This window comes from Ambystoma mexicanum, chromosome 1p (assembly GCF_040938575.1).
Source record: "Ambystoma mexicanum isolate Mex_15411 chromosome 1p, UKY_AmexF1_1, whole genome shotgun sequence".
NCBI lineage: Eukaryota > Metazoa > Chordata > Amphibia > Caudata > Ambystomatidae > Ambystoma > Ambystoma mexicanum.
In genome coordinates, this window is record NC_090921.1 from 238,364,688 (window position 1) to 238,376,759 (window position 12,072).

The 12,072-nt window shown below is 51.3% G+C and overlaps 5 non-coding genes across 5 annotated transcripts; all 5 read left to right on the top strand.

Annotated features, from left to right (window-relative positions):
• Nucleotides 1-430: 430 nt before the first annotated feature.
• On the top strand, nt 431-502 carry TRNAD-GUC (transfer RNA aspartic acid (anticodon GUC)). The gene has a single exon. It is a non-coding gene; the product is annotated as a tRNA-Asp (tRNA).
• A 4,328-nt stretch (nt 503-4,830) lies between these two features.
• Nucleotides 4,831-4,902, top strand: TRNAD-GUC (transfer RNA aspartic acid (anticodon GUC)). Its single transcript has one exon. It is a non-coding gene; the product is annotated as a tRNA-Asp (tRNA).
• Nucleotides 4,903-6,299: 1,397 nt separating this feature from the next.
• On the top strand, nt 6,300-6,371 carry TRNAD-GUC (transfer RNA aspartic acid (anticodon GUC)). Its single transcript has one exon. It is a non-coding gene; the product is annotated as a tRNA-Asp (tRNA).
• Nucleotides 6,372-7,767: 1,396 nt separating this feature from the next.
• Nucleotides 7,768-7,839, top strand: TRNAD-GUC (transfer RNA aspartic acid (anticodon GUC)). The gene has a single exon. It is a non-coding gene; the product is annotated as a tRNA-Asp (tRNA).
• Nucleotides 7,840-10,689: 2,850 nt separating this feature from the next.
• On the top strand, nt 10,690-10,761 carry TRNAD-GUC (transfer RNA aspartic acid (anticodon GUC)). Its single transcript has one exon. It is a non-coding gene; the product is annotated as a tRNA-Asp (tRNA).
• Nucleotides 10,762-12,072: the final 1,311 nt, after the last annotated feature.

Here is a 12,072-nt window from a genome sequence, read left to right on the forward strand (position 1 = left end):
GTCAGGTGCGCAGAGGAGGGGAGACCATGAGGCAAGGTGGGAGATGGGGGCAAGAAGTAAGAAAAAAACTAATCGCAAGCTAGGGCAGGATTCGGAAAGTGAAGCCGAAAAGGGGCTTAGCATGCAGCCCAGGGGTTTCTTTGACTGTCCTAAGCCCACAGGGACTTTGCCGTCCTCAGCTCATGAGACTTGAGATGGGTAGCTTGATTTGCTGAGGAAATGCGGGATGACAGATTCAACTCTGGAGTCAAACATAGCCCGGAACTATCGCCTTAAACTGAGTTTTAAGCCTGGTGCCGATAAAAAGAAAGAAATTAGCCTTAGATCGGGCAAGCCGTTTGACGGGGGAAAATGAGACCCCCTAGGCCAGCTAGGTGGTCGCTGGATGCTGTGCAGACATCAGCAGCTGTTCATTTCATGCCCTCACGTCTCCTCGTTAGTATAGTGGTCAGTATCCCCGCCTGTCACGCGGGAGACCGGGGTTCAATTCCCCGACGGGGAGGTTAAACCTTTTCTGGATTTTTTTTAGTTCTTGACAAATATTCTTGAAGATTAGGCTGAGTCAAGTAGGGAATGGGTGCCAAGAACTGACTCTTTAAGAAAAAAGCACCGGCAACGCTAGTCATCGTACAATATTTGTGCACAATTGCTTACATTAGGCGGCCGGTCCACTTTATTGAGTCCCCCTCAGCACCATTTAGTGCTCCTGTTGTCTGCGAAGTCCAAATTGTAACCCTGAATCAGTTCCTCTTCTGACCCTTTGTATCATGTTACATGACGAGTAATGATCACCTGTTAGCTTTATCCCTAATTATAACTCTCACTCTTTCCCTGCATCTAACCCTAGCTCTAATCCCATCATTAACCTCGGTCCGGGCACACGCGTGAACCCTTACTCTCATCTCAGCCTCTCCTGGTGATACATCACACCTGGGATCGTTTGCTCCCTGTGGGCTGTGGGAAATTTGCTACCAGCACGCCCTGGAAGTGGGGCTCATTCCGCTGCAACGGGAGGTCTTCCCAGGACGCGTCACAGCTCAACGCAAGAGCTCCTGGGTTTCGAAGGCTCTTGCAGCAAGCCTTCACAAAGCAGCAGGGAGCGCCGTTCCAGATGGTAAACTTGAGACTGGATGTCCAGAAAAGCAAGACGTCAGAAGCGAAACCTTTTTCCTGCAGGGTGTGGCATACCATCCGCTTGCTCATTGCGACAGAGGTGGCACTAATGAAGGAAGAGGTCAACGTTACGTTCTTCTTTAAAATGCAAGGCCAGGAAAAGTGGCAGCGGTGGGATTTGAACCCACGCCTCCGAAGAGACTGGAGCCTTAATCCAGCGCCTTAGACCGCTCGGCCACGCTACCTCCCTGCTAGTCACCGAAAGCGGAACTTGACCCGTTGCCCGGCCCGCTTTAGTGCTTTGCCTTTTCTCCTTGGAAAGTCTGGAGACAGGCAGTGGAAGGGCAGGCAAACTGTCAGGTGCGCAGAGGAGGGGAGACCATGAGGCAAGGTGGGAGATGGGGGCAAGAAGTGAGAAAAAAACTAATCGCAAGCTAGGGCAGGATTCGGAAAGTGAAGCCGAAAAGGGGCTTAGCATGCAGCCCAGGGGTTTCTTTGACTGTCCTAAGCCCACAGGGACTTTGCCGTCCTCAGCTCATGAGACTTGAGATGGGTAGCTTGATTTGCTGAGGAAATGCGGGATGACAGATTCAACTCTGGAGTCAAACATAGCCCGGAACTATCGCCTTAAACTGAGTTTTAAGCCTGGTGCCGATAAAAAGAAAGAAATTAGCCTTAGATCGGGCAAGCCGTTTGACGGGGGAAAATGAGACCCCCTAGGCCAGCTAGGTGGTCGCTGGATGCTGTGCAGACATCAGCAGCTGTTCATTTCATGCCCTCACGTCTCCTCGTTAGTATAGTGGTCAGTATCCCCGCCTGCGGGAGACCGGGGTTCAATTCCCCGACGGGGAGGTTAAACCTTTTCTGGATTTTTTTTAGTTCTTGACAAATATTCTTGAAGATTAGGCTGAGTCAAGTAGGGAATGGGTGCTAAGAACTGACTCTTTAAGAAAAAAGCACCGGCAACGCTAGTCATCGTACAATATTTGTGCACAATTGCTTACATTAGGCGGCCGGTCCACTTTATTGAGTCCCCCTCAGCACCATTTAGTGCTCCTGTTGTCTGCGAAGTCCAAATTGTAACCCTGAATCAGTTCCTCTTCTGACCCTTTGTATCATGTTACATGACGAGTAATGATCACCTGTTAGCTTTATCCCTAATTATAACTCTCACTCTTTCCCTGCATCTAACCCTAGCTCTAATCCCATCATTAACCTCGGTCCGGGCACACGCGTGAACCCTTACTCTCATCTCAGCCTCTCCTGGTGATACATCACACCTGGGATCGTTTGCTCCCTGTGGGCTGTGGGAAATTTGCTACCAGCACGCCCTGGAAGTGGGGCTCATTCCGCTGCAACGGGAGGTCTTCCCAGGACGCGTCACAGCTCAACGCAAGAGCTCCTGGGTTTCGAAGGCTCTTGCAGCAAGCCTTCACAAAGCAGCAGGGAGCGCCGTTCCAGATGGGAAACTTGAGACTGGATGTCCAGAAAAGCAAGACGTCAGAAGCGAAACCTTTTTCCTGCAGGGTGTGGCATACCATCCGCTTGCTCATTGCGACAGAGGTGGCACTAATGAAGGAAGAGGTCAACGTTACGTTCTTCTTTAAAATGCAAGGCCAGGAAAAGTGGCAGCGGTGGGATTTGAACCCACGCCTCCGAAGAGACTGGAGCCTTAATCCAGCGCCTTAGACCGCTCGGCCACGCTACCTCCCTGCTAGTCGCCGAAAGCGGAACTTGACCCGTTGCCCGGCCCGCTTTAGTGCTTTGCCTTTTCTCCTTGGAAAGTCTGGAGACAGGCAGTGGAAGGGCAGGCAAACTGTCAGGTGCGCAGAGGAGGGGAGACCATGAGGCAAGGTGGGAGATGGGGGCAAGAAGTGAGAAAAAAACTAATCGCAAGCTAGGGCAGGATTCGGAAAGTGAAGCCGAAAAGGGGCTTAGCATGCAGCCCAGGGGTTTCTTTGACTGTCCTAAGCCCACAGGGACTTTGCCGTCCTCAGCTCATGAGACTTGAGATGGGTAGCTTGATTTGCTGAGGAAATGCGGGATGACAGATTCAACTCTGGAGTCAAACATAGCCCGGAACTATCGCCTTAAACTGAGTTTTAAGCCTGGTGCCGATAAAAAGAAAGAAATTAGCCTTAGATCGGGCAAGCCGTTTGACGGGGGAAAATGAGACCCCCCTAGGCCAGCTAGGTGGTCGCTGGATGCTGTGCAGACATCAGCAGCTGTTCATTTCATGCCCTCACGTCTCCTCGTTAGTATAGTGGTCAGTATCTCCGCCTGTCACGCGGGAGACCGGGGTTCAATTCCCCGACGGGGAGGTTAAACCTTTTCTGGATTTTTTTTAGTTCTTGACAAATATTCTTGAAGATTAGGCTGAGTCAAGTAGGGAATGGGTGCCAAGAACTGACTCTTTAAGAAAAAAGCACCGGCAACGCTAGTCATCGTACAATATTTGTGCACAATTGCTTACATTAGGCGGCCGGTCCACTTTATTGAGTCCCCCTCAGCACCATTTAGTGCTCCTGTTGTCTGCGAAGTCCAAATTGTAACCCTGAATCAGTTCCTCTTCTGACCCTTTGTATCATGTTACATGACGAGTAATGATCACCTGTTAGCTTTATCCCTAATTATAACTCTCACTCTTTCCCTGCATCTAACCCTAGCTCTAATCCCATCATTAACCTCGGTCCGGGCACACGCGTGAACCCCTACTCTCATCTCAGCCTCTCCTGGTGATACATCACACCTGGGATCGTTTGCTCCCTGTGGGCTGTGGGAAATTTGCTACCAGCACGCCCTGGAAGTGGGGCTCATTCCGCTGCAACGGGAGGTCTTCCCAGGACGCGTCACAGCTCAACGCAAGAGCTCCTGGGTTTCGAAGGCTCTTGCAGCAAGCCTTCACAAAGCAGCAGGGAGCGCCGTTCCAGATGGGAAACTTGAGACTGGATGTCCAGAAAAGCAAGACGTCAGAAGCGAAACCTTTTTCCTGCAGGGTGTGGCATACCATCCGCTTGCTCATTGCGACAGAGGTGGCACTAATGAAGGAAGAGGTCAACGTTACGTTCTTCTTTAAAATGCAAGGCCAGGAAAAGTGGCAGCGGTGGGATTTGAACCCACGCCTCCGAAGAGACTGGAGCCTTAATCCAGCGCCTTAGACCGCTCGGCCACGCTACCTCCCTGCTAGTCGCCGAAAGCGGAACTTGACCCGTTGCCCGGCCCGCTTTAGTGTTTTGCCTTTTCTCCTTGGAAAGTCTGGAGACAGGCAGTGGAAGGGCAGGCAAACTGTCAGGTGCGCAGAGGAGGGGAGACCATGAGGCAAGGTGGGAGATGGGGGCAAGAAGTAAGAAAAAAACTAATCGCAAGCTAGGGCAGGATTCGGAAAGTGAAGCCGAAAAGGGGCTTAGCATGCAGCCCAGGGGTTTCTTTGACTGTCCTAAGCCCACAGGGACTTTGCCGTCCTCAGCTCATGAGACTTGAGATGGGTAGCTTGATTTGCTGAGGAAATGCGGGATGACAGATTCAACTCTGGAGTCAAACATAGCCCGGAACTATCGCCTTAAACTGAGTTTTAAGCCTGGTGCCGATAAAAAGAAAGAAATTAGCCTTAGATCGGGCAAGCCGTTTGACGGGGGAAAATGAGACCCCCTAGGCCAGCTAGGTGGTCGCTGGATGCTGTGCAGACATCAGCAGCTGTTCATTTCATGCCCTCACGTCTCCTCGTTAGTATAGTGGTCAGTATCCCCGCCTGTCACGCGGGAGACCGGGGTTCAATTCCCCGACGGGGAGGTTAAACCTTTTCTGGATTTTTTTTAGTTCTTGACAAATATTCTTGAAGATTAGGCTGAGTCAAGTAGGGAATGGGTGCCAAGAACTGACTCTTTAAGAAAAAAGCACCGGCAACGCTAGTCATCGTACAATATTTGTGCACAATTGCTTACATTAGGCGGCCGGTCCACTTTATTGAGTCCCCCTCAGCACCATTTAGTGCTCCTGTTGTCTGCGAAGTCCAAATTGTAACCCTGAATCAGTTCCTCTTCTGACCCTTTGTATCATGTTACATGACGAGTAATGATCACCTGTTAGCTTTATCCCTAATTATAACTCTCACTCTTTCCCTGCATCTAACCCTAGCTCTAATCCCATCATTAACCTCGGTCCGGGCACACGCGTGAACCCTTACTCTCATCTCAGCCTCTCCTGGTGATACATCACACCTGGGATCGTTTGCTCCCTGTGGGCTGTGGGAAATTTGCTACCAGCACGCCCTGGAAGTGGGGCTCATTCCGCTGCAACGGGAGGTCTTCCCAGGACGCGTCACAGCTCAACGCAAGAGCTCCTGGGTTTCGAAGGCTCTTGCAGCAAGCCTTCACAAAGCAGCAGGGAGCGCCGTTCCAGATGGGAAACTTGAGACTGGATGTCCAGAAAAGCAAGACGTCAGAAGCGAAACCTTTTTCCTGCAGGGTGTGGCATACCATCCGCTTGCTCATTGCGACAGAGGTGGCACTAATGAAGGAAGAGGTCAACGTTACGTTCTTCTTTAAAATGCAAGGCCAGGAAAAGTGGCAGCGGTGGGATTTGAACCCACGCCTCCGAAGAGACTGGAGCCTTAATCCAGCGCCTTAGACCGCTCGGCCACGCTACCTCCCTGCTAGTCGCCGAAAGCGGAACTTGACCCGTTGCCCGGCCCGCTTTAGTGCTTTGCCTTTTCTCCTTGGAAAGTCTGGAGACAGGCAATGGAAGGGCAGGCAAACTGTCAGGTGCGCAGAGGAGGGGAGACCATGAGGCAAGGTGGGAGATGGGGGCAAGAAGTGAGAAAAAAACTAATCGCAAGCTAGGGCAGGATTCGGAAAGTGAAGCCGAAAAGGGGCTTAGCATGCAGCCCAGGGGTTTCTTTGACTGTCCTAAGCCCACAGGGACTTTGCCGCCCTCAGCTCATGAGACTTGAGATGGGTAGCTTGATTTGCTGAGGAAATGCGGGATGACAGATTCAACTCTGGAGTCAAACATAGCCCGGAACTATCGCCTTAAACTGAGTTTTAAGCCTGGTGCCGATAAAAAGAAAGAAATTAGCCTTAGATCGGGCAAGCCGTTTGACGGGGGAAAATGAGACCCCCCTAGGCCAGCTAGGTGGTCGCTGGATGCTGTGCAGACATCAGCAGCTGTTCATTTCATGCCCTCACGTCTCCTCGTTAGTATAGTGGTCAGTATCCCCGCCTGTCACGCGGGAGACCGGGGTTCAATTCCCCGACGGGGAGGTTAAACCTTTTCTGGATTTTTTTTAGTTCTTGACAAATATTCTTGAAGATTAGGCTGAGTCAAGTAGGGAATGGGTGCCAAGAACTGACTCTTTAAGAAAAAAGCACCGGCAACGCTAGTCATCGTACAATATTTGTGCACAATTGCTTACATTAGGCGGCCGGTCCACTTTATTGAGTCCCCCTCAGCACCATTTAGTGCTCCTGTTGTCTGCGAAGTCCAAATTGTAACCCTGAATCAGTTCCTCTTCTGACCCTTTGTATCATGTTACATGACGAGTAATGATCACCTGTTAGCTTTATCCCTAATTATAACTCTCACTCTTTCCCTGCATCTAACCCTAGCTCTAATCCCATCATTAACCTCGGTCCGGGCACACGCGTGAACCCTTACTCTCATCTCAGCCTCTCCTGGTGATACATCACACCTGGGATCGTTTGCTCCCTGTGGGCTGTGGGAAATTTGCTACCAGCACGCCCTGGAAGTGGGGCTCATTCCGCTGCAACGGGAGGTCTTCCCAGGACGCGTCACAGCTCAACGCAAGAGCTCCTGGGTTTCGAAGGCTCTTGCAGCAAGCCTTCACAAAGCAGCAGGGAGCGCCGTTCCAGATGGGAAACTTGAGACTGGATGTCCAGAAAAGCAAGACGTCAGAAGCGAAACCTTTTTCCTGCAGGGTGTGGCATACCATCCGCTTGCTCATTGCGACAGAGGTGGCACTAATGAAGGAAGAGGTCAACGTTACGTTCTTCTTTAAAATGCAAGGCCAGGAAAAGTGGCAGCGGTGGGATTTGAACCCACGCCTCCGAAGAGACTGGAGCCTTAATCCAGCGCCTTAGACCGCTCGGCCACGCTACCTCCCTGCTAGTCGCCGAAAGCGGAACTTGACCCGTTGCCCGGCCCGCTTTAGTGTTTTGCCTTTTCTCCTTGGAAAGTCTGGAGACAGGCAGTGGAAGGGCAGGCAAACTGTCAGGTGCGCAGAGGAGGGGAGACCATGAGGCAAGGTGGGAGATGGGGGCAAGAAGTAAGAAAAAAACTAATCGCAAGCTAGGGCAGGATTCGGAAAGTGAAGCCGAAAAGGGGCTTAGCATGCAGCCCAGGGGTTTCTTTGACTGTCCTAAGCCCACAGGGACTTTGCCGTCCTCAGCTCATGAGACTTGAGATGGGTAGCTTGATTTGCTGAGGAAATGCGGGATGACAGATTCAACTCTGGAGTCAAACATAGCCCGGAACTATCGCCTTAAACTGAGTTTTAAGCCTGGTGCCGATAAAAAGAAAGAAATTAGCCTTAGATCGGGCAAGCCGTTTGACGGGGGAAAATGAGACCCCCTAGGCCAGCTAGGTGGTCGCTGGATGCTGTGCAGACATCAGCAGCTGTTCATTTCATGCCCTCACGTCTCCTCGTTAGTATAGTGGTCAGTATCCCCGCCTGTCACGCGGGAGACCGGGGTTCAATTCCCCGACGGGGAGGTTAAACCTTTTCTGGATTTTTTTTAGTTCTTGACAAATATTCTTGAAGATTAGGCTGAGTCAAGTAGGGAATGGGTGCCAAGAACTGACTCTTTAAGAAAAAAGCACCGGCAACGCTAGTCATCGTACAATATTTGTGCACAATTGCTTACATTAGGCGGCCGGTCCACTTTATTGAGTCCCCCTCAGCACCATTTAGTGCTCCTGTTGTCTGCGAAGTCCAAATTGTAACCCTGAATCAGTTCCTCTTCTGACCCTTTGTATCATGTTACATGACGAGTAATGATCACCTGTTAGCTTTATCCCTAATTATAACTCTCACTCTTTCCCTGCATCTAACCCTAGCTCTAATCCCATCATTAACCTCGGTCCGGGCACACGCGTGAACCCTTACTCTCATCTCAGCCTCTCCTGGTGATACATCACACCTGGGATCGTTTGCTCCCTGTGGGCTGTGGGAAATTTGCTACCAGCACGCCCTGGAAGTGGGGCTCATTCCGCTGCAACGGGAGGTCTTCCCAGGACGCGTCACAGCTCAACGCAAGAGCTCCTGGGTTTCGAAGGCTCTTGCAGCAAGCCTTCACAAAGCAGCAGGGAGCGCCGTTCCAGATGGGAAACTTGAGACTGGATGTCCAGAAAAGCAAGACGTCAGAAGCGAAACCTTTTTCCTGCAGGGTGTGGCATACCATCCGCTTGCTCATTGCGACAGAGGTGGCACTAATGAAGGAAGAGGTCAACGTTACGTTCTTCTTTAAAATGCAAGGCCAGGAAAAGTGGCAGCGGTGGGATTTGAACCCACGCCTCCGAAGAGACTGGAGCCTTAATCCAGCGCCTTAGACCGCTCGGCCACGCTACCTCCCTGCTAGTCGCCGAAAGCGGAACTTGACCCGTTGCCCGGCCCGCTTTAGTGCTTTGCCTTTTCTCCTTGGAAAGTCTGGAGACAGGCAAACTGTCAGGTGCGCAGAGGAGGGGAGACCATGAGGCAAGGTGGGAGATGGGGGCAAGAAGTGAGAAAAAAACTAATCGCAAGCTAGGGCAGGATTCGGAAAGTGAAGCCGAAAAGGGGCTTAGCATGCAGCCCAGGGGTTTCTTTGACTGTCCTAAGCCCACAGGGACTTTGCCGTCCTCAGCTCATGAGACTTGAGATGGGTAGCTTGATTTGCTGAGGAAATGCGGGATGACAGATTCAACTCTGGAGTCAAACATAGCCCGGAACTATCGCCTTAAACTGAGTTTTAAGCCTGGTGCCGATAAAAAGAAAGAAATTAGCCTTAGATCGGGCAAGCCGTTTGACGGGGGAAAATGAGACCCCCCTAGGCCAGCTAGGTGGTCGCTGGATGCTGTGCAGACATCAGCAGCTGTTCATTTCATGCCCTCACGTCTCCTCGTTAGTATAGTGGTCAGTATCTCCGCCTGTCACGCGGGAGACCGGGGTTCAATTCCCCGACGGGGAGGTTAAACCTTTTCTGGATTTTTTTTAGTTCTTGACAAATATTCTTGAAGATTAGGCTGAGTCAAGTAGGGAATGGGTGCCAAGAACTGACTCTTTAAGAAAAAAGCACCGGCAACGCTAGTCATCGTACAATATTTGTGCACAATTGCTTACATTAGGCGGCCGGTCCACTTTATTGAGTCCCCCTCAGCACCATTTAGTGCTCCTGTTGTCTGCGAAGTCCAAATTGTAACCCTGAATCAGTTCCTCTTCTGACCCTTTGTATCATGTTACATGACGAGTAATGATCACCTGTTAGCTTTATCCCTAATTATAACTCTCACTCTTTCCCTGCATCTAACCCTAGCTCTAATCCCATCATTAACCTCGGTCCGGGCACACGCGTGAACCCCTACTCTCATCTCAGCCTCTCCTGGTGATACATCACACCTGGGATCGTTTGCTCCCTGTGGGCTGTGGGAAATTTGCTACCAGCACGCCCTGGAAGTGGGGCTCATTCCGCTGCAACGGGAGGTCTTCCCAGGACGCGTCACAGCTCAACGCAAGAGCTCCTGGGTTTCGAAGGCTCTTGCAGCAAGCCTTCACAAAGCAGCAGGGAGCGCCGTTCCAGATGGGAAACTTGAGACTGGATGTCCAGAAAAGCAAGACGTCAGAAGCGAAACCTTTTTCCTGCAGGGTGTGGCATACCATCCGCTTGCTCATTGCGACAGAGGTGGCACTAATGAAGGAAGAGGTCAACGTTACGTTCTTCTTTAAAATGCAAGGCCAGGAAAAGTGGCAGCGGTGGGATTTGAACCCACGCCTCCGAAGAGACTGGAGCCTTAATCCAGCGCCTTAGACCGCTCGGCCACGCTACCTCCCTGCTAGTCGCCGAAAGCGGAACTTGACCCGTTGCCCGGCCCGCTTTAGTGTTTTGCCTTTTCTCCTTGGAAAGTCTGGAGACAGGCAGTGGAAGGGCAGGCAAACTGTCAGGTGCGCAGAGGAGGGGAGACCATGAGGCAAGGTGGGAGATGGGGGCAAGAAGTAAGAAAAAAACTAATCGCAAGCTAGGGCAGGATTCGGAAAGTGAAGCCGAAAAGGGGCTTAGCATGCAGCCCAGGGGTTTCTTTGACTGTCCTAAGCCCACAGGGACTTTGCCGTCCTCAGCTCATGAGACTTGAGATGGGTAGCTTGATTTGCTGAGGAAATGCGGGATGACAGATTCAACTCTGGAGTCAAACATAGCCCGGAACTATCGCCTTAAACTGAGTTTTAAGCCTGGTGCCGATAAAAAGAAAGAAATTAGCCTTAGATCGGGCAAGCCGTTTGACGGGGGAAAATGAGACCCCCTAGGCCAGCTAGGTGGTCGCTGGATGCTGTGCAGACATCAGCAGCTGTTCATTTCATGCCCTCACGTCTCCTCGTTAGTATAGTGGTCAGTATCCCCGCCTGTCACGCGGGAGACCGGGGTTCAATTCCCCGACGGGGAGGTTAAACCTTTTCTGGATTTTTTTTAGTTCTTGACAAATATTCTTGAAGATTAGGCTGAGTCAAGTAGGGAATGGGTGCCAAGAACTGACTCTTTAAGAAAAAAGCACCGGCAACGCTAGTCATCGTACAATATTTGTGCACAATTGCTTACATTAGGCGGCCGGTCCACTTTATTGAGTCCCCCTCAGCACCATTTAGTGCTCCTGTTGTCTGCGAAGTCCAAATTGTAACCCTGAATCAGTTCCTCTTCTGACCCTTTGTATCATGTTACATGACGAGTAATGATCACCTGTTAGCTTTATCCCTAATTATAACTCTCACTCTTTCCCTGCATCTAACCCTAGCTCTAATCCCATCATTAACCTCGGTCCGGGCACACGCGTGAACCCTTACTCTCATCTCAGCCTCTCCTGGTGATACATCACACCTGGGATCGTTTGCTCCCTGTGGGCTGTGGGAAATTTGCTACCAGCACGCCCTGGAAGTGGGGCTCATTCCGCTGCAACGGGAGGTCTTCCCAGGACGCGTCACAGCTCAACGCAAGAGCTCCTGGGTTTCGAAGGCTCTTGCAGCAAGCCTTCACAAAGCAGCAGGGAGCGCCGTTCCAGATGGGAAACTTGAGACTGGATGTCCAGAAAAGCAAGACGTCAGAAGCGAAACCTTTTTCCTGCAGGGTGTGGCATACCATCCGCTTGCTCATTGCGACAGAGGTGGCACTAATGAAGGAAGAGGTCAACGTTACGTTCTTCTTTAAAATGCAAGGCCAGGAAAAGTGGCAGCGGTGGGATTTGAACCCACGCCTCCGAAGAGACTGGAGCCTTAATCCAGCGCCTTAGACCGCTCGGCCACGCTACCTCCCTGCTAGTCGCCGAAAGCGGAACTTGACCCGTTGCCCGGCCCGCTTTAGTGCTTTGCCTTTTCTCCTTGGAAAGTCTGGAGACAGGCAATGGAAGGGCAGGCAAACTGTCAGGTGCGCAGAGGAGGGGAGACCATGAGGCAAGGTGGGAGATGGGGGCAAGAAGTGAGAAAAAAACTAATCGCAAGCTAGGGCAGGATTCGGAAAGTGAAGCCGAAAAGGGGCTTAGCATGCAGCCCAGGGGTTTCTTTGACTGTCCTAAGCCCACAGGGACTTTGCCGCCCTCAGCTCATGAGACTTGAGATGGGTAGCTTGATTTGCTGAGGAAATGCGGGATGACAGATTCAACTCTGGAGTCAAACATAGCCCGGAACTATCGCCTTAAACTGAGTTTTAAGCCTGGTGCCGATAAAAAGAAAGAAATTAGCCTTAGATCGGGCAAGCCGTTTGACGG